The sequence below is a fragment of the Callithrix jacchus genome, chromosome 16 (assembly GCF_049354715.1).
Source record: "Callithrix jacchus isolate 240 chromosome 16, calJac240_pri, whole genome shotgun sequence".
In the NCBI taxonomy this organism is placed as follows: Eukaryota; Metazoa; Chordata; class Mammalia; order Primates; family Cebidae; genus Callithrix; species Callithrix jacchus.
The window spans coordinates 79,270,243-79,290,896 of record NC_133517.1 but is presented as its reverse complement, the minus strand read 5'-3'; the positions used below and the strand labels follow the sequence as shown (position 1 = coordinate 79,290,896).

Here is a 20,654-nt window from a genome sequence, read left to right as displayed (position 1 = left end):
TGTCAAGAAAAATTATATCTCCTTGTTCTCCACTTGGGTGTTCTTAAAAAAAAAAAAATCCATACACAAGCACAGGACACCTCTCAACTCCTGGCCCCTGCATCAAGAATCTGATTGCAGCCTAATTTATTTTTCTCCCCATACCCTTAAAATAAATGCCCTCTTCCTCTTGTCACATTCTGACAGCTTATGGTGCATTCTACCACTCCCATTGCACACAAGGCTTAGATCTCTGTGTCTCTTTCCTTCCCAGGATTTCTTTCAACACCAGCCTTTCTTAGGGTGGCACTCAAGGTAGCATGCTTGAGATGGCCAGGGGAGTCTCTTTAAAAATGTGTCCATGAAGCCAGGTGCAGTGGCTCATGCCTGTAATCCCAACACTTTGGGAGGCTGAGGCGGGTAGATCATCTGAGGTCAGAAGTTCGAGACCAGTCTGGTCAACATGGTGAGACCGCCCCCCCATCTCTACTAAAACAAAACAAAACAAAACAAAACAATTAGCCTGGCATGGTGGTGCATGCCTGTAATTTCAGCTACTCAAGAGGCAAGGCTGGAGACTCACTTAAACCCGGGAGGCAGATGTTGCAATAAGCTGAGATTGCACCATTGCACTCCAGCCTGGGTGACAACAACAAAACACCATCTAAAATAAAAATGTGTGCATGAGTCTCTTTAAAGTGCATAGATAAGGCCGGGCACGGTAGCTCACATCTGTAATCACAGCACTTTGGGAGGCAGAGGCAGGCAGAATTGTTTGAGGTCAGGAGTTCGAGACCAATCTAGCCAACATGGTAAAATCTCATCTCTACCAAAAATACAAAATTTAGCTGGGCACGGTGACGCATGCCTGTAGTCCAGCTACTTGGGAAACTGAGGCATGAGAATCACTTGAACCTGAGAGGCAGAGGATGCAGTGAGTCGAGATCACGCCACTGCACTCCAACCTAGGTGAAAAAGCAAGACTCTGTCTCAAAAAAACTGCATGGATATGATTATACATGTATGTGTGCAAATGTATGGCCCTAAGTCAGATCATTATTATTATGTTATTATGTTGTTGGGATGTTTCCCTCAGGAACTCAGTTACTAATTTGAATGTAGCACTGAGATTCTTCCCTTAATTGAAGAGAAAGTGGCTTGTACCAGTTGGTCTCTTAATCCAAGGTAGAAAATTGATTGTCAGTTTTATGAGGACCAGGCTCCTAAGTATTCTGTTAGCCACCAATATGGAATTGACAAGGCCCCATGATGATTACCTTAATTCCCTTCAAGCCCATCCTAATTTCTTCTTTTTTGTTTTTAACTTACATTGGGAACCAGAAATGCCCTATAGACCTGGTTCATAATGGTAGGCAATAATTTTTTTTTTTTGAGTGAACAGCTAAGTGAATAAACCCATATTCTCAAAAAAAAAAAAAACTAATTAAAATAAAATAGGGTAGATATATTGCCTAAGTCAAGTCCTGCTTTAAGACAAACTGGCTTATTAAAACATGACAAAATGGATCGATTTTGGCAATGGTTATCAATGTTGCAAAGGAATCTGCATTGAATAAAAATCTTCATTTCTGTGTGAAGTTCCTTCATCTCTAGGTGAAGTTGATTATTTTGTCTGGTATGGCTCATCCTGGGACCTTGTTCATCTTCTTTGGTAATGCTGCTCCCACCTGTGCTTATGTGTGGACACTTTTTAATTTACTTATTTATTTTTGAGATAGGGTCTCATTCTGTCCCTCAGGCTTGAGTGCAGTGACACAACTATGGCTCACTGCAGTCAACCTGCCAGGCTCAAATGATCAGGTGCAGCACCATGCCTGGCTAATTTTTGTGCATTTTGTAGAGATGGGGTTTTGCCATGTTGCCCAGGCTGGTCTTGAACTCCTGGGCTCAAGCAATCCTCCTGCTTCAGCCTCCCAGAGTGTTGAGATTACAGGTGTGAGTGAGGCACAGCACCCAGATCCTATTTTATTCCAATTACTGATTTACATACTGCAAGTCTCATAAGGAGCATTAACTTTGTGAGGATCAGTTTCCTGGATACTTAGCACAGAGCCTGATACACTGTAAGTACTCATTAAATTTGTATGGAATGAATGAGTGAAGAATGAGTGAATTCCTCTAGTAATGCAGTGTAATATACTGTAATATAATTTAATTTTGGGGGGAAAGTTTTGAAAAGGAGAAGAAAAATTTTAAATTAAAGGATCTGAAACATACCCCACCTGCAAATTAATCCTGTTGATAAATCATCTTTGAAATATACAAGCCAATAGGAAAATGGAATTTTCTTTACAATAGATTTATTTCTGTTCATATTTCAGTGCTGCTTGTAATCAGGAAAGGGAGGCACACATTTAGCATTACTATATTATTTCTGTAAGCCCATTTGCCTTATTCTCAGTAGGTTTACTACTGGCTGGAACTCATTTTCAAGGCTGAATCCTTCACCCAAGTATTCAATTTATTTGGCTCTAGAGAGGGGTCATTAGCTTTCCCAGGATACATGTCCCTGCAGTAATGAATTAGCCTCATGGCCAAGAAACCAAAATTCAGTCCTGCCTCCCAGTCATCTCCCTGGCCCTTCCCTGGCATCCTGAAGTGGCAGCGCTTAGAGGCAAGCTGCCAAGGCTCAAGGCTGGATGTGTGCACGTGTCTCCTCAGGCTTCATGGCCAATATCATCAATAAAGTGCTTCCACTTTAAACCTTTTAAAATAAAAGTTTCTCTTGGATATGAGAAAAGATGAAATTTTCTATAAAACTATATGGTCAAAGAATACCAGCTTTACCCTTCAGAAGGTGGAATGATTTTTTTGCCTCCGTTAACTCTGAAGTCTATGAGTGATGAAGCAGGCTTGCTACCTAACACTCATGGTCAACAGAAAAGATGTAGTCTTCTGCCTCTGCCTCTTCCTTTTCCAAATGCAGGTATGTGTCTAGCCGACCATGCTGTGAATAACAATTCCTTGCTGGAAAGGACCTGCATTTCTTTATATTTCTTGCCCTCCTCTAGGGATGACTTTCAGCGTCCTGCAGGTAAACAGCAAGTCAGATATTTTCAAATTTTCTAATTTAATGTCTGAAATGATTATGAAGAGCAAACTTTAAAAAACAGATCAAAATAGGATACTAAAGAGCGTTGTAATATTTTCTATCTCTGGCTTGTTTCTGATGCAAGTAACAGCATCTCCAAACTAAAAGTGGCTTAAACAAAAGGTCTGATCAGTGCTTCTCACTTAACAGGTGGTCTAGAGATTGGCATTAGTTTGTGGAGCAGATTGAAAACACCATAAAGAATCTAGAGTTTTTCTGATTTCCCATTTTGTATCTTTAATGTATCAGAGATGTCTGCACTAATGCCACCCCATCTCCAGGCATCTTTGTTACCTCAACTAAAAGTAGGAAGAAAGTGGAGTTGCAGCAGTTTCTGTGCTACGCGCTTTCTTGTCAAAGACAAAAATTGTTCCGGAATACGCACCCTTCCAGTATCACCCAGAAGCAGATCACACACCTTAACAACCACCAGCAAAAGAAAATGCAATGACCATGAGTTAGACTGTCAATAATCCACCAGCGCAAAACCTGCTTTCCCCAGTATGTTGCTGCTCAATACACAAACACAATGAGGACTGTGTTAGCAAGGAATAAGGGTGGGCTATCTAATAGGCCACGGATAGTCTCTTCTGTGCAGGTTTGTTACAAAGGTATATTGGATGATGCTGAGGTTTGGGGAACAATTGAACCTGGCACCCAGGTACTAAGCATAGGACCCAATAGGTAGTTTTTCAGCCCTTGTCCCACTCCCTCTCTCTTCCCTCAAGTAGTCTCTAGTGTCTCCTGTTCCTGTCTTTATGTCCATGTGTACCTCATGTGTAGCTCCCACTTATAAGTGAGAACATGCAGCATTTGGTTTTCTGCTTTTGCATTAGTTCACTTAAGATAATGACCTCCAGCTGCATCCATGTTGCTACAAAGAACCTGATTTTGTTCATTTTTATGGTTGTATAGTATTCCATGCTATGTATGTACCACATTTTCCTTTTCCAGTGCATTGTTGATGGGCACCTAGATTGATACAATGTCTTTGCTACCAATTCAGCTTTAAAAAATCGTTAATAAGAAACCAAAACCAAATCTGGATGAGAGTCATAACATTGTCTTTCTAGCACATCATAAAACAGGAGTAGATGGCATTTTGTGAGGGATCATTTGGGTAGACATAATTGTCTTGTAAGATCTATTATTCCGAGGTCTAGTTGCTTTTTAGGTCTACAGGGTGTCTAGCTTTTTGAGTATACTGTATTTCATCCCTTTTTGTATATTTAAATTAAAACAAAGGTATTTTTAAAGCAATTTTAGTATTACTCATACAGCTTTCATTTGCCTTCGCTTAGGAAAAGATTTTTTGGCCAAAGTAATTCAGACTCAGGAGCAGACATGAACTTATACCTATATGTCTATCTATAGTCACGACGTTATCAATACCAGTCTCTTTCTTCCCAGGTCATCCTCTTCCTAATTTTATTGCCTGCTTCTGAAATGAAGGCTACAGGTAGAGGTCAGGAAGAGCTGAATTTCGACTGACTTAGGAGTAGTAGAAAGAGCACGTGAAATTCTACAATTAATGTTTGTTCATTTGCTTCCTTGGAGTAACACCTCTCATTAAAGTACAACCTTATTTCCCCATCGTGAGAAAATGATCTCACAAAGGTGCAATACTATGTGGCATGGTAAGATTCCAACAAGTTTTATTTATTGCTACCCTGATGATAAGAAAAATAATTCCAGTTCTGAAAAGGTATGTTTTTTACAAGTTATATAGTACTGTAGAAAATTCAGAAAACATAAAGAAGCAAAGAGAAGATACCCATATCTCATTATAATGGGTATGGGTATACCCCCTATACCCATTATCAAGTAATAACCAATGTCAATATTTCCACATATGCACTCACAATACTTTTATATTCATATTTTTGTATTTTTAAATACAAGCGAGATCATATAAAACAATACTGTTTGCAATCGAAATTCTCTCTCTACAAATATTTCACACATTACCATATTGATATATACAGTTTTACTGAGTGGTTCTGTGTGTTCATAGTGCTCTACATTTAACTCAAGCAATTCCCCAGTGGATACATACATTATGAAGGTATTGCTACATAAAAAGGAACCCTGTGGTTCAGAACTTTGCAACATTCAAAGTTTTTCATTGTCCAGTGAGTGCTCCCCATTTATGGCAGTGTCCCCAGTTCTGCAATGGGAATGCACAAACCCAGAGTGTTCCTTCAATTTCTTCCAACCCCTTCTTCTGTAGTGTGTCTTGGTACTAATCCTGTGCTGAACTGCTCTTATCCTCAATTCAAGTTTCCAGAGCATTCCAAGCATTGGAAGACCCACTCCCCACAACTGCTTCACAGTAGCTCGGGCAGAACCTGAAGGAGAATCTGGCAAATGTGACAATATCAGCACTGTTTATAGGGATTTTCTAGAACAAGTGCTTCTAGAAACCTGGATGGAATCCCCTGGGCCCTGAACTATAAACTGTGAATTCAAAGCCACACCAACACTTGCTGCATCCAACAGCTCTTAGGAGCTACTTCTTAGAGCCATTCTTAATTCTCCAGGGCCTTTGCATCCATCTTCCTCCATCCCAAACGCTGGAACTGAGTGCAGTTTTTAATTCCAGGAGCCTTAGTAGGTTACTTACATATGTTTTTATTATCCCAACTATAGTATATGCTTGAGTGATTTCAGAATGTGGCCACTTATCAGGTTCTGGGGGTGACAGAGGATTCTTATGATATCTAACATATATCTTATTACTTAATATGAATCATACATTTTTTTCTGAATAATTTCCACATTGAAAAAATTGAGTGTTATCTGAATAATTTCCATGTTAACAAAATTGGCATTTTCACTATTGTATTTTCTCCTTTTTATGTTTTAATTTATTTCTAAAGTTCCTTATGTGTTTTAAAATATGACCATGTAAGTCAAGCACCTAGCTCAGTGCCTCAGGTGGAAATGTAGAAGGCATTCAATAAGTATTTCCCTTTTCTCTTCTGCTTTTTTAGGTGTATGACTTAGAGAGCATTTTGATGTCCATCATTCATTTGATCTTCTTTTTTTTCTTCAACTTTTTAAAGTTCAGGGATACATGTGAAGGATGTGCAGTTTGTTATATAGATAAATGTGTGCCATGGTGGTTTCTACACAGATCAACCCATCACCCAGGTATTAAGCCCAGCACCTATTAGCTATTCTTCCTAATGCTTTCCCCACACCCTCATTTGATCTTAATCCCGAGACAGAGGCAACACACTCTTCATATATGTTTTACATATAAGAAAGTATTCAAATCTAGCTGTTGGTACTACTTCTTTTTTTAGATTATGAATTCTTTAAGGACAAATACCTTCCCTATGTTTCTTTTTACCAAACAGCTCAACGTGTCAGGTTTGAGCAACTGATACATACCAACAGTGAGATTTTTTTTTTCTATTGAAGTCTACCTTAAAAGGGGATGGTGGTTGTTTTTTGCTTCCAGAAGTTTTGTTGCTGATAAAATAAGACAAAGTACTCTCTCTAATGTGAATTTATGGAATGATTGTCTGCCCATAAAAAATGATTGTCCAGCTTGGAGCAATTAAAGTGGTCCCTCTCCTCTCCAAATTAATGTAATTAATACTATAGTCCTGGTTGTTTATCATGTCTTGATAATATCACAAGGGAATGAAAATATTGGCTCTTTTATCCCCTTAAATAGCTGAGATGAAACTGTTCGAGCTCTAATGTTACAACAGCTGTTTCTCATGTCCCAGGAATATAATTGGTTGGTACTGAGGTTACTAAATTGTAAGAAATTGGCTTTGGTTTTATGCTTGCCTACTTTTGGTGGAAGGAAAGATGGGAAATGTTAGCTTTCTTCTGTAATGAAAAGGCAAAATCTTCCCCCAATGAACTGGCAGCTTCTGGGTCTCATCTGTATAATTTTCTTCAACAACCCACTGTCTCTGGGTTTGCTGGATAACACGCCTGGGAACGCAAGCCCATTCTAGCTTCCCCGCTAATTAGCTCTCAACCCCGTGCAGCTGAAATGCATCAGGGCTTTCCCATGGGGGGCTTTTTCTGGAAGTCACTGTAAAGTGGTCTGGTCTCCAATGACAAATCCAGTAGGGGATTTGAGACCTTAATTATCCCAAATTATAGGAGCAAGATTCTTTTATCTTAATGTCTTTATTGCTTCAGATGGTTGTTCTCAGTGTGTCGTTCCTGGACCAGCACTGTCAGCATCACCTAGCAACTGGTGAAACATGCAGATTTTCAGGGCTTCTCTTGCAGCTGCCACCCAGTTCAGAAGGCTGCCGTAAACTACATTCACCATCACGGCTGCCCCACATCCTCACATCGGTTTTCACACCAGCTTTCTGGGGACTGCACAAGCTCCCATTTGATAAGCATGTGCATCAGCCAATACCGACACTAAGAAGAATGGCTCTCTTCCCTCCCACTTTCCAATCTCGTTAACATACAACTCACTGATGGACTCTCAATTGCATCAAACTGGCCAAAGAGACTGAGAAGATAATTTTTAGCTTTTTGGCCCATGTGATATAAGACCAAGTGGAGATAGAAGTGGTGGAAATGGATGTTAACAACATGTAGTATAAGTATTAAGTGAAGTGCAGAGAATCAAGAAAGGCTAGTCTGCATTGGAGGAGCAAGTAATGTTGGGTGAAGTCAGCCCAGAGATTGGTGTCAGAGTTTTGGCAGATATTAAAAAAAAAAAGATATAAAAGAAATTTTCCCTTTAGGCTGGAAAGAAACTCAATGATAAGAGGAAATGGCAAAGAAGGAAACATAACTGCATATATTTCTCATTCATTCAATGAAAACTAAGTTTCCATTTCTTTTTTTTTTTTAGTTTTAGTTTTAATTTTTATTGACTGTCTTGCTCTGTCACCCTGCGTGGAGGGCAGTGGCATGATCATAACTCACTACAGCCTCAAACTCCTAGCTTGAAGCCCTCTTCCTGCCTCAGCCTTCTGAGTAGCTGGTACTATAGATACATGCCACTATGCCTGACTATATCTATATATTTTTTAGATATGGGAGTCTCGCTCTTCTGTCCAGGCTGGTCTTGAACTCCTGACCTCAAATGATCTTCCTGACTCAGCCTCCCAAGTAGTTGGGATTACATGTGTGAGCCACTGTACCAGAATTCCATTCTATCTGGCTAAGATTCTATCTGTCTTAGGATTCTATTCTATCTGGCTACAGAAATAAAGATAATATCACAACTTGCTCACACCCTGTGGCTGGACCCCATATCTTCTTCCCACCCACCTACAAAAAGGCTGAGGCCCATTTTCCACTGGCTCTCATTCAGACACTGTCAGCTAGGATCTTATCCTTCCCACTCAGTCCTCTAGGGTGATAAGCACATTTTCCAGCAGCTCTGAAGTCACAACTGCTTACAAAGACTGTGCCAATCTAAACAAGTCCAGCTGGAAGACACTGGACTTGCTCTCCTCTGCCATCTTCCCAGCTGAAATCACAGGGAGTTTTGACCCTCGTGACCAGCAGACAGGAGCTGAAGCAAGAGACACAAGTCTCATTTCCCTAGGGAGAAGCACAGAGCTGTTAGAATGGTCCCTGCCTTATTCTTTCAAAAAACTTTGACACCCTCAAAAATGGCACAATTGAAGTAGAAGGGCAAACAATACTTGAAATGGAAGGATAAACAGTACATGATACTTTGAAACTAAAATGCAGCCAAAATGTTCTCGCTCTTTCACCTCAATATACCCTCCAAAAAATCAGGGAATTTGTCTTTTTTTTTTTTTTTTTTTTGAGACAGTGTCTCACTCTGTTGCCCAGACTGGAGTACAGTGGCACAATCACAGCTTACTGCAGTCTCCACCTCCTGGGCTCAGGTGATCCTCCCACCTCAGTCTCCTGAGCAGCTGGGACTATAGGCATGTGCCACCATGCCTAGCTAATATTTATTTATTTATTTATTTATTTTTGTAGAGCTAGGATCTTTCTATGTTTCCCAGGCTGGCTTCAAACTCCTGGACACCAGCAATCCCCCCACCTTGGTCTCCCAAAGTGCTGCTTTGGGAGCCACTGCACCTGGCCTTTGTTTGTCTTATGTATTGTTATATTTCCCTGCAGCCTGTATTGGGGATGTAACAGACTCAAGAGGTGAAGGGCATCATGTTTTAGAGAAGTTGGCACTCAACAAATATTTCATGAGCTCTTCTACATTTTCTAGCCTCTTGCAGTTTGGTTGGGCTGCTATACAATTAGTTCTGGCCAATTAGTGAGTGGAAGTGACATTTGTAGGCCATGGCAGTTAAAAGCCTAGAGCTTTCTCCATCTTTTTCTTCCTTCCCTGAAGCAACTTTGGAAACTATTGTCTTGATTCATAATACAGAAGAATCCTGGTCCTCTGAGTCATTAGGAGCCTAGCCCTATCCCATGGCCTGCATCAGACTTTACAGGAGTGAGAAATAAAGTGTTGCTGGGCTGAGACACTGAGATTTCAGGGTATATCTGTTGTTGCAGCATAGCTAAGACTATCTTGACTAATAAACACTGAGTTATTAATATTAATTCAGCAGACATTTATTGAGTGCTCCAGAGTGTTAGTCACAAGAGCAAGAATATTTAGGAACTGGAAAAAAGATAAGAAGCTATAGAAGCAAATTCTAAGAGATTATGAAATTTAAAGGACATTGACAGCACTTTTCTGGCTCAGCATTTACAAACGTCTTCAGAGTTCAGTAGCTCTTTGTTTAATGGAACAGAAGTACTAGGTAATTTGAGACTGCCAGATGTGTAGAGAAGATGCAAAAATGAAAATAATCATATCTTACGTGTTTATGTGCTTCAGGTTTACAAATCCTGTTTCAATGCATGGTCTCATTAAAAGTTTCTCAGTAACTTGTGAGGATGATACGTGAGATATGATTGCTCTCATTTACTCTGGTGGAAAATGAAGCTTGGTCAGGGGAGCGCCACATTGCTGATAAATAACAGAATCAAATCTGAAGCCAAGGTCTGCTGTTTTGAAGCCAATGCCCCATACACCAAGCACTCTACTAATAGATAGTCTGATATTTGACTTTCCATGATGCAAACATACCAGTATAGAAATTGAGATGTAGGTTAAGGATGGAGAAATGCGGTAGCTCAAAGAACTTTGGTGAATAGTTTTCACCAAAACTATTCACCAAAGAGTAAAAATATTAGTTCCAGCAAAGAGTGAAAATATTAGTTCTAATTCAGTGAGTCATGGAAGCCACATGGATCTGAAACAGAGCATCTTTGTATTTAATTTACCTTTTGCTGTGCCACCTGACTCCATGGCAATTGTTAGGAAGTAAGCAAAGAAGCAAGACCAGATTTGGACATTTAAATCTTCAGAACCAAATGCAGGGAGAAGAATCCCAGAGGGCTAGGAAGGGCTGGGGTCCTGCTGTAGCCCTGGTCATTCCCTGTGATAGTTTCTCGATAATTCTGGAAAATGGCCTCTCCCTGGGACACTTCTCAAAGGCACATGTTCTCGGGTTACAGACCCAGTTCATAGTAACATGAAATGATACCTTCTTGGCTTAGTAGCTAATAATCACACAAATCTTGTGTTCCCAACTAGAGATTCTCACTACACAGCTGGAGGTTTTAGAGCCACATAGAAACTTTGGCACCTGATTGGAAAAGTTGTTCCAGATCAGCCTCAGAGGGAGGCTGTGCATCTCTCCCAGGTCCTTGAACCTCCTGCTTCCAGTGCCAAAATTAACAAATGTTAGAAGGAGACCCTCACTATTCAACAATGCATAAGCTATAAAGTGAAAGGACATTAACCTTTTAAGAATCAATCTCAGCATTAATTTAGCATCCACATTCTCCTTTTGCCTCTAAGAAAAGTCTATTTCTGCACTTGGCTTACAGTATATCTAGAAGTTCCTTCTTGCCTTCTATCACCTAATGTCTCTCAATCCTTTGAACCCTAACTCAGGTTTCTCTTCTTCTGGGAACCTTCCTCTGTCCATCCTACCAAGTTCAGACCATGCATTTAACCATCCAATTCATATCTATTGAAAACTTGCTTTATTGCAGAAACTGTCTTAGGCATTGGGAACACAATGGTGAATTGGAAAGCTCAGATCAATGGGTAACTTCCAGTCTAGCAGACCAGAATATTTGCTTCCTGCTATCTGCTTCTATAACAAATTCAAGTACTCCTACATCGGGCCTCACAACATGCTGCTGACATGAATCCTTGGCTATCTTTGCACAGATAAGCTCTTTGATGTCGAGAGCCATTCATGTGTCACATATTTCTATCTCTGCAGTGCCAAGCAAAGGAGTGGGCTAATTGATGAATATCTACTAGTTTATGTAAGTGACTAACAGTATCTTGTGTCATAGAGCTGATGGGGGTGAGGAAGAAGAGTGAGGGAAGAGATGTGTTTAGACTTGGTTTGCCTAGAGCACAGACCCAGAGATGTGCTAGAATAATGAATAATAATAATAATGAATAAACTACAGGCACCAGCCAGGGCCTGTTTATTACCAAACTCATAAAGGAAGTATGACGGTGAATCTCTTCTGGTTGAATAACTTTGCTTATAGTACTTGTTCAAGCTTACCAAGGGAAGTTCCACCATGAAACAACTTTTGTTTTATGTTTTAAAGGAATTCCTAAAGGTTGACTTTTGAGTTGTGATTTCTGGGGGCACAGTCAAGGCTTGTGATTACTTCTACATCTGATTTATGGGGAATCATTTGTGCAAAACCAAGATGGGCACAGTACCTAAGAGTATATTCTCCTCCTTTTAGATAATGTGTACTGCAGAACATCTTACAGAATTAGTTACATAGGACCCTAAGTCAATTTACATAATGTTTTTGCACAAATGTAAAAAAATTGACTATGGAATTATGGTTATTTTTAAAGACAGAGAAACCTTCATTTCACATGAAGAAATGGAGGCATAAGTACCTTAAAAGACTTGTCAAAGAGCACTCAATCAATTGGTGCCAAAGCTGAACTGAAATGCAGAACTCAGAGCGTCTGCCTGTGTACTTTATGCCACATCACAGTAAAGTGTAAAAGCATGTTAGGGAGTTGCAAGCGTGCCTTTTCAGCCATCCTCTGTCTGTCATTATAAATACTCCGGCTGGTAGAGCTCTGTGGTGTTCTTCCAAGAATGTGAAGCATAGACTGCAGAGAATCCACAGCAAAAGGGGTTAAAATTAAACCTGTGGGAATTCATCTCCAATTTTCTAGGCAAGGGCAAGGTGAGAGTATATCAATCAGGGAAGAAAAAATGTAGAGCCTAGAAAATGAGACAATATTCTAACACACCATAGAATATGGAAAGCAGGAAAACATGGAGAGCACTGAGGTCTCTGCACAGTCATTTCCCAGACCCCCCAATCCTTGTTTATTTACTCACTTGTGTTAGTTTCTTGCAGCTGCTATAACAAATTATCACAAACTTGCTAGCTCGAAATCACAGAAATGTATTTTGTTGCAGTTCTAGAAGCCAGAAATCCAAAATAAAGGTGTTGATGAGGCCGTGTTCCCTCCTAAAGCTCTAGGAGAGAATCCTTCCTCCCCTCTTCCAGCTTCTGGTAGCTCCAGCAGTCCTTGGTTTGTGGCTGCATCTTTCTAATTTCTGCCTCTGTGGTCATGTTGCCTCCTTCCCTTCTGTGTGTTTTCTCCTCTGTGTGTCTTATAAGGATTCAGGTGAGAATCTTTGGATGGCATTTAGCCCCACCCCTGCCCATAAGCCATGATTGTCTTTCCATCTCAAGGTCTTTAATCCCATCTTTGAAGACTCTTTTCCCAAATAAAATCACATTCACAAGCGCAAGAGTTTGACATGAATATTCTTTGGGGGAATTATGTGTTAGCACCCTCCCACTTCTGTTATTGCACATATTCATTATTTGGGTAATTATTTTTGACAACCCTCATCCCCACTGAGAAAGTTCATAGGGGGCATAAGCCTTGTCTGTTTCACTCACTGCTGCTTCCAAAGTACCTAGTATAGTGCCTGGGACATAGTAGACATTTAATGGTATTTGGTAGGTTAATAAAACTTTATCAATTTATCATTATATATTATTAATTATTAATTTATTGATTAAAATGAGTTTTAATTTTATTAAATTAAAAAAATTAATTTTAAAATTGGTGCAAGGAAGGGAGAAAATGGGGAAGGGAAAGAAAGAGGAAGGAAGGCAGGCAAGGAAGGTCGGAAGAGATAGAGAGGGAGAGGGAAAAAAGATAAGAGAAAAGAAGGCAAGGAAATATTATCTCTAACTCTCACTACAAATTTTTATGAGATTTGGTTAAGGGTGAGAAAAATGAGGATGAGTTTTAGAAAGCTGAAGGCCGCAATTAGTAAGTGATAAAGCTTGTATTTCAACTGAGGTACTAAAAATCCATATATTCTCCAATGCAACACAGCCCTTGTTAGATGCCAGGATTACATTAAATGGAGGGCAATAAGATTCAGAAAAGTACATGGTTTGCTTGTCCTCAAGGAGTTTACAGTCTAGTGGAGGAGTTAGCTAGCTAGATATTTCACACGCACAGTAGTGTGGCAAGCGCCAAATAAATAGAGCCTAGATTTTGAAAGGCTTTTAATGCTTTTGGATTTTATTCTATAAAACGACATTTAGATGGGATTTCACGCATAAGCAGTAATATTTTAAATTTGCTATTTTGATAGTAAATAACAGTTTTATAGCTGTTGCGTAATTTCAAGTACAAATATCTATTATGACTCATGCTCAACTATATTAGCCCATGGGATTATCCTAAAGGGTAAATTATATATTTGGCATAAATTCAACCGTTGGAAAATACTCACTTGAAAAATGTGTAATTATGTCATTTTGCAGTGCATTTTATAAATGAATCTGAGTCTTCAAATCAGAATGTTCTTGAATATTGACCAGCACCTGCGAATTATATAAGTCAAAACATCATTCAATGTTGAACATCATTGTTCCTTCATTCATTCAGTCCTTTCATAGATATTTATTGAGATCCTACTGTGTGTTCTTCTGGGAGCTGGAGGTACAATTTGAATAAGAATGTAGTTTCTGCTTTTAAAGAGCTTGTTGTCTGTGTTACTCAGATTCTCCAGAAAGCAGATGCAGGTGACAAAGGAAGGATTTCAGGAGGCGTATTGAAGAGTAAGCTGTGAACACGAAAGGCTGAGGAAGCAGAATTGGACAGGGGAATCCCTTATGCCAAAAGGCAGATATGGCATCTGTCAAAGGAAAGAGGGAAGAGGCAGGATGAGGAAGAGAGAGCCTCAGACCACAATGTAGATCTGATGAAGTCTCAGCCAACCCAAAGATTTCCTGTTAAAGGAGTCCTGAGTTGGCCCTGGTGCCATTGTGATACTCAGTCATTGGCTGGGGCCGCCCAAAAAGATCCTGGCTTCAGCTTGAAAGCTGAGGCAGAGCTTGAAGGAATTAGCAGCTGGAAGCTGTCAGCTAACTGCACTCCTTACAGCTAAATAGCCAGTTCTTCCTTGAAGGGAGATCAAAGCGATGCAACCCCATGGCTGCCACATGGTGTGATCAGGACGAAGGCGAATAAACAGGCAATTTAGATCCAGTAAGGGTAATGACAGGGTGCCATGGGAGCTTAACCATGGAGCACCAAACTCCGACATGAGGACAGGAAAACTTCCAGGAAGATGCAGTGTTTAAGAGGATGCCTGGATCATAAGTACAAGTTAGTCAAATGAAGGAGGCAGGGGTAGGCAGAGAGTGTTCAAGGCAGAGGAACATGATGTGCAAAGCCTTGTGGGAGAGAAGGCATGGCACATTTGAGAAAACCGCAAAAACAGCTGTATGATTTTCGCATCACATTGCAGGGAGGTGGTAGCAAGAGACAAAGCTGGAGAAGTACATGGGGATAAAGAAGGGAGGGCCTTGTCCACCCCGTTAAGAAATTCAGGCAGTATAACCACATGCAAAGTGGTCTATAGATTTGAACACACAGATACCAACAATTTTTCCCAATTAGACTTTGTAGAGAATCCTGAAGTCCCCACATTCCAATTCTCTGTGTTTAGACACTAGTGATGCATAGGAAAAGGCAGTTATGTTACCTACAAGGAAGAATAACATTCATTATCACTCATTGCTCTTTCGTCCACTATTTTTATCCAAGGCTACACAGTCCATCTCCCAGTAGGAGAGAAATCACAAGACTGATGGGGTTAGTTGGAGAGAATGGGAAGCATAGAGCCAGGGAGCTCTCAGAGGCATCAGACCAAGGCATCAGAGCAAAAAGCTGATGAACTACATTGGGTTCCCAGTATCAGAATACATACTGGAAAAGAGCCAAGCATGTTTTTTGCTACTTCTAAGTTAGAGAGCATGGTTTTTTAAATGAGCCCTGGGATTTCACTTTTCTGAGTGATCCTATTCTGAGAAAACAATCATAAATTTGAAGTTTTATAATGATTGCTGAGGACAGTAATGATGGCTAACATCTAATTGGTATTTGACATTTCCATACTAAATGCTTCACACTTGATTTTATATAATGCTTAGAACTGCCATGTTGTACCTAAGAGAGGCAGGAACTTTTTTTTTTATATGGAGTCTTACTTTGTCACCCAGGCTGGAGTACAGTGGCTCAATCCCGGCTGACTGCAACCTCTGCCTCCTGGGTTCAAGCAATTCTTGTGCCTCAGCCTCCCAAGTAGTTGTGATTACAGGCACACACCACCATATCGGGCTAATTTTTGTATTTTTAGTGGAGGCAGGGTTTCACCATGTTGTCCAGGCTGGTCTCAAACTCCTGACTTCATGTGATCCACCCACCTTGGCCTCCAAGTGTTGGGATTACAGGCGTGAGCCACCATACCCAGCCAGCAGAAACTATTATGCCCATTATTTTTATGATAATATTTTTTTAAGATGGAGTTTTGCTTTTGCTGCTCAGGCTGGAGTGCAATGGTGTGATCTCGGCTCACTGCAACTCTGCTTCCAGTATTTAAGTGATTCTCCTGCCTCAGGCTCCTGAGTAGCTAGGATTACATATGTATGCCACCACACCTGGTTAATTTTTTGTTTTTTTTTTTTTAGTAGAGATGAAGGTTTCACCATGTTGGTCAGGCTGGTCTTGAACTCCTGACCTCAGATGATCTGCCTGCCTCGGCCTCCCAAAGTGCTAGGATTACAGGTGTGAGCCACCACGCCCAGGCCCTATGAGAATATTAAAGCTAAGAGAGGTTAAAGAATATGTCAAAGGTCACACAGTTAATATGAACAAAAAGATTAAACTAAGTATTATTTTAATTTTATTGTGAAGACAGTGTCTTGCTCTGTTGCCTAGGATGAAGTGCAGTGGTGCAATAAACTCACTGTAACCTTAAACTCCTAGACTCAAGAGATCCCCCTAGCTTAGCCTCCTAAGTAGCTAGGATTACTCCTGGCTGATTTGTTTTTCCATGTGTGCGTGTGTGTATGTGTGTGTGTGTGTGTGTGTGTGTGTGTGTGTGTGTGTGTGTGTTTTGATAGAGATGGAGTCTTTCTTTCTTTCCTTTTCTTTTTTTTTTGAGATGGAGTCTGCCCAAGCTGGAGAGGAGCGGTGTGATCTTGGCTCACTGCAAGCTCTGCCACCTGGGCTCAAACAATTCTCCTGCCGCAGCCTCCAGAGTAGCTGGGATATAGGCACACACCACCATGCCAGCTAAATTTTTGTATTTTTTTGGTTGAGGTGGGATTTTACCATGTTGGCCAGGCTGGTTTCAAACTCCTGACTTCAAGTGATCTTCCTGCTTAGGCCTCGCAAAGTGCTGGGATTACAGGCATGAGCCACCATGCCTGGTTGAAATAGAGTCTTGCTATGCTGCTCAGGCTGGCCTCAAACTCATGGATTTCAGAGATCCTCCTGCCCCAGCATCAGCATTATTTTTTAAAATTACAGATGATCTAGAGGGAAACTATTAATTTGGGGTATATGTATATACAGGAATATTAAGTTATTATTAGAAAAAGTGTTTTCAAGTTGTTGTGAATGACATTAAGAAATATATATGTTATGATTTTTAGTTAAAAATGTGGAATATGAAATGTGATGAATTGACAGAAACAGGCTTCAGAAGGTGGGTAATAAGAAACTTAGTTGAGCCAAAAGAACATGTTCTAATCCAATGCAAATAAACTAAGAACTTTGAAAAAAGATTTGATGAAATGCTAACAAGAATAAACAACTTAGAGAGGAATATAAGTGAATTGATGGAGCTGAAGAACACAACACAAGAACTTCGTGAAGCATACACAAGTTTCAACAGCTGAATTGACCAAGCAGAAGAAAGGATATCAGAGGTTGAAGATCAACTCAATGAAATAAAATGAGAAGGAAAGATTAGAGAAAAAAGGATAAAAAGGAATGAACAAAATCTCCAAGAAACATGGGACTATGTGAAACGACCTAATCTACGTTTGATAGGTTTTCCTGAATGTGATGGAGAGAATGAATCCAAGCTGGAAAATACTCTTCAGGATGTTATCCAGGAAAACTCCCCCAACCTAGCAAGGCAGGCCAATATTCAAGTCCAGGAAATACAGAGAACACCACAAAGATATTCCTCAAGAAGAGCAACCCCAGGGCACATAATCATCAGATTCACCAGGGTTGAAATGAAGGAGAAAATGCTACGAGCAGCCAGAGAGAAAGGTCAGGTTACCCACAAAAAGAAGCCCATCAGACTCACAGCAGATCTCTCAGCAGAAACCCTACAAGCCAGAAGAGAGTGGGGCCAACATTCAACATCCTTAAAGAAAAGATCTTTCAACCCAGATTTTCATAGCCAGCCAAACTAAGCTTCATAAGTGAAGGAGAAATAAAATCCTTTACAAACAAGCAAGTACTCAGAGATTTCATCAACATGAGGCCTGCTTTACAAGAGTTCCTGAAAGAAGCACTAAACATAGAAAGGAACAACCAGTACCAGACACTCCAAAAACATACCAAATAGTAAAGAGCATCAACACAAAGAAAAAACTGCATCAACTAATGGGCAAAACAGCCAGCTAGCATCAAAATGGCAGGATCAAATTCACACATAACAATATTAACCCTAAATATAAATGGGCTAAATGCCCCAATCAAAAGACACAGACTGGCAAATTGGATAAAAAGCCAAAACCAATAAGTGTGCTGTATCCAGAAAACCCATCACACATGCATGAATACACAAAGGCTCAAAATAAAGGGATGGAGGAAGATTTACCAAGCAAATGGAGAGCAAAAAAAAAAAGCAGGAGTTGCAATTCTTGTTTATGATCAAATAGACTTTAAACCAACAAAGATCAAAAGACAAAAAGAAGTACATTACATAATAGTAAAAGGATCAATGCAAGAAGAATAGATAATGATCCTAAATATATATGCACCCAATACAGGAGCACCCAGATACATAAAGCAAATTCTTAATGTCTTACAAAGAGATGTAGACTCCCACACAATAATAGTGGGAGACTTTAACACCCCGTTGTCAATATTAGACAGATCAATGAGACAGAAAATTAACAAGAATATCCAGGACTTGAACTCAAGCCTGGACCAAGCAAACCTAATAGACATTTACAGAACTCTCCACCCCAAATCCACAGAATATACATTCTTGTCAGCACCCCATCACACCTACTCTAAAACTGACCACAAAATTGGAAGTAAATCACTCCTCAGCAAATGCAAAAGAATGGAAATCATAACAAACAGTCTCTCAGACCACAGTGCAATCAAGTTAGAACTCAGAATTCAGAAACTAACTCAGAACCGCACAGCTTCATGGAAACTGAACAACTGGCTCTTGAATGTTAACTGGATAATCAATGAAATGAAGTCAGAAATAAAGATGTTCTTCGAAACCAATGAGAACAAAGGCATAACATACCCAAATCTCTGGGACACATTTATAGCAGTGTCTAGAGGAAAATATATAGCAATAAATGCCCACATGAGAAGCAAGGAAAGATCTATAATCGACACCCTGTCATCAAAATTGAAAGAGCTAGAGGAGCAAGATAAAAAAACTCAAAACCTAGCAGAAGACTAGAAACAACTAAGATCAGAGCAGAACTGAAGGAGGCAGAGACACAAAAAACCCTTCAAAAAATCAATAAATCCAGGAGGTGGTTTTTCGAAAAGATCAACCAAATAGACAGACCACTAGCCGGATTAATAAAAAAGAAAAAAGAGAATAATCAAATAGATGCAATGAAAAACGATAAAGGGGATATCACCACAGATTCCACAGAAATACAAACCATCATCAGAGATTATTACAAACAACTCTATGCACATAAACTAGTAAACCTGGAAGAAATGGATAAATTCCTGGACACTTGCATCCTCCTAAGCCTAAACAAGGAAGAAGTCAAAACCCTGAATAGACCAATAACAAGGTCTGAAGTTGAGGCAGCAATTAAGAGACTACCACACAAAAAAACCCCAGGTCCAGATGGGTTCACAGCCGAATTCTACCAGACATACAAAGAGGAGCTGGTACCTTTCCTTCTGAAACTATTCCAAACAATGAAAAAAGAGAAAATCCTTCCCAAATCATTTTATGAGACCAAAATCATTCTGATACCAAAGTCCAGCAGAGACTCAGCAAGAAAAGAAAACTTCAGGCCAATATCTATGATGAACATGGATGCAAAAATCTTCAATAAAATACTGGCAAACAAACTGCAACAGCACATCAAAAAGCTTATCCACCATGATCAAGTAGGATTCATCCCGGGATGCAAGGCTGGTTCAACATACACAAGACTATAAACGTAATTCACCACATAAACAGAACCAAAGACAAAAACCACGATTATCTCAATTGACACAGAGAAGGCATTTGACAAAATTCAACAGCCCTTTATGCTAAAAACCCTCAATAAACTAGGTATTGATGGAACGTACCTCAAAATAATAAAAGCTATTTATGACAAACCAACAGGCAATATCATACTGAATGGGCAAAAACTGGAAGCATTCCCTTTGAAATCTGGAACTAGACAAGGATGTCCTCTCTCACCACTCCTATTCAATATAGTATTGGAAGTTCTAGCCAGAGCAATCAGGCAAGAAAAAGAAATAAAGGGTATTCAAATAGGAAAGGAGGAAGTCAAATTGTCTCTATTTGCAGATGACATGATTAGATATCTAGAAGACCTCATCATCTCAGCCCAAAATCTCCTGAAACTGATAAGCAACTTCAGCAAAGTCTCAGGATACAAAATCAATGTGCAAAAATCACCAGCATTTTTATACACTAATAGCAGACTTAAAGAGAGCCAAATCAAGAATGAACTACCATTCACAATTGCTACAAAGAGAATAAAATGCCAAGGAATACAACTAACAAGGAATATGAAGGACCTCTTCAAGGAGAACTACGAACCACTGCTCAACAAAATAAGAGAAGACACAAACAGATGGAGAAATATTCCATGCTCATGGTTAGGAAGAATCAATATTTTGAAAATGGCCATACTGCCCAAAGTAATTTACAGATTCAATGCTATACCCATCAAGCTACCAATGACGTTCTTCACAGAACTGGAAAAAAACACCTTAAACGTCATATGG

General features: G+C 39.8%; 1 protein-coding gene across 3 annotated transcripts in view; it reads right to left on the bottom strand.

Annotated features, from left to right (window-relative positions):
- The window catches only part of SAMD12 (sterile alpha motif domain containing 12), a 503,727-nt gene that overhangs the window by 6,129 nt on the left and 476,944 nt on the right, over positions 1–20,654 (bottom strand). For 2 of the 3 annotated variants that reach the window (XR_013528142.1, XR_008477084.2), the window contains exon 7: positions 13,903–13,993. The gene's annotated coding sequence lies outside the window, so the exon portion shown is untranslated. Of the gene's footprint in view, positions 1–13,902; positions 13,994–20,654 lie in introns of those variants that run through there. The other variant, XR_008477086.2, reaches the window with a different exon arrangement.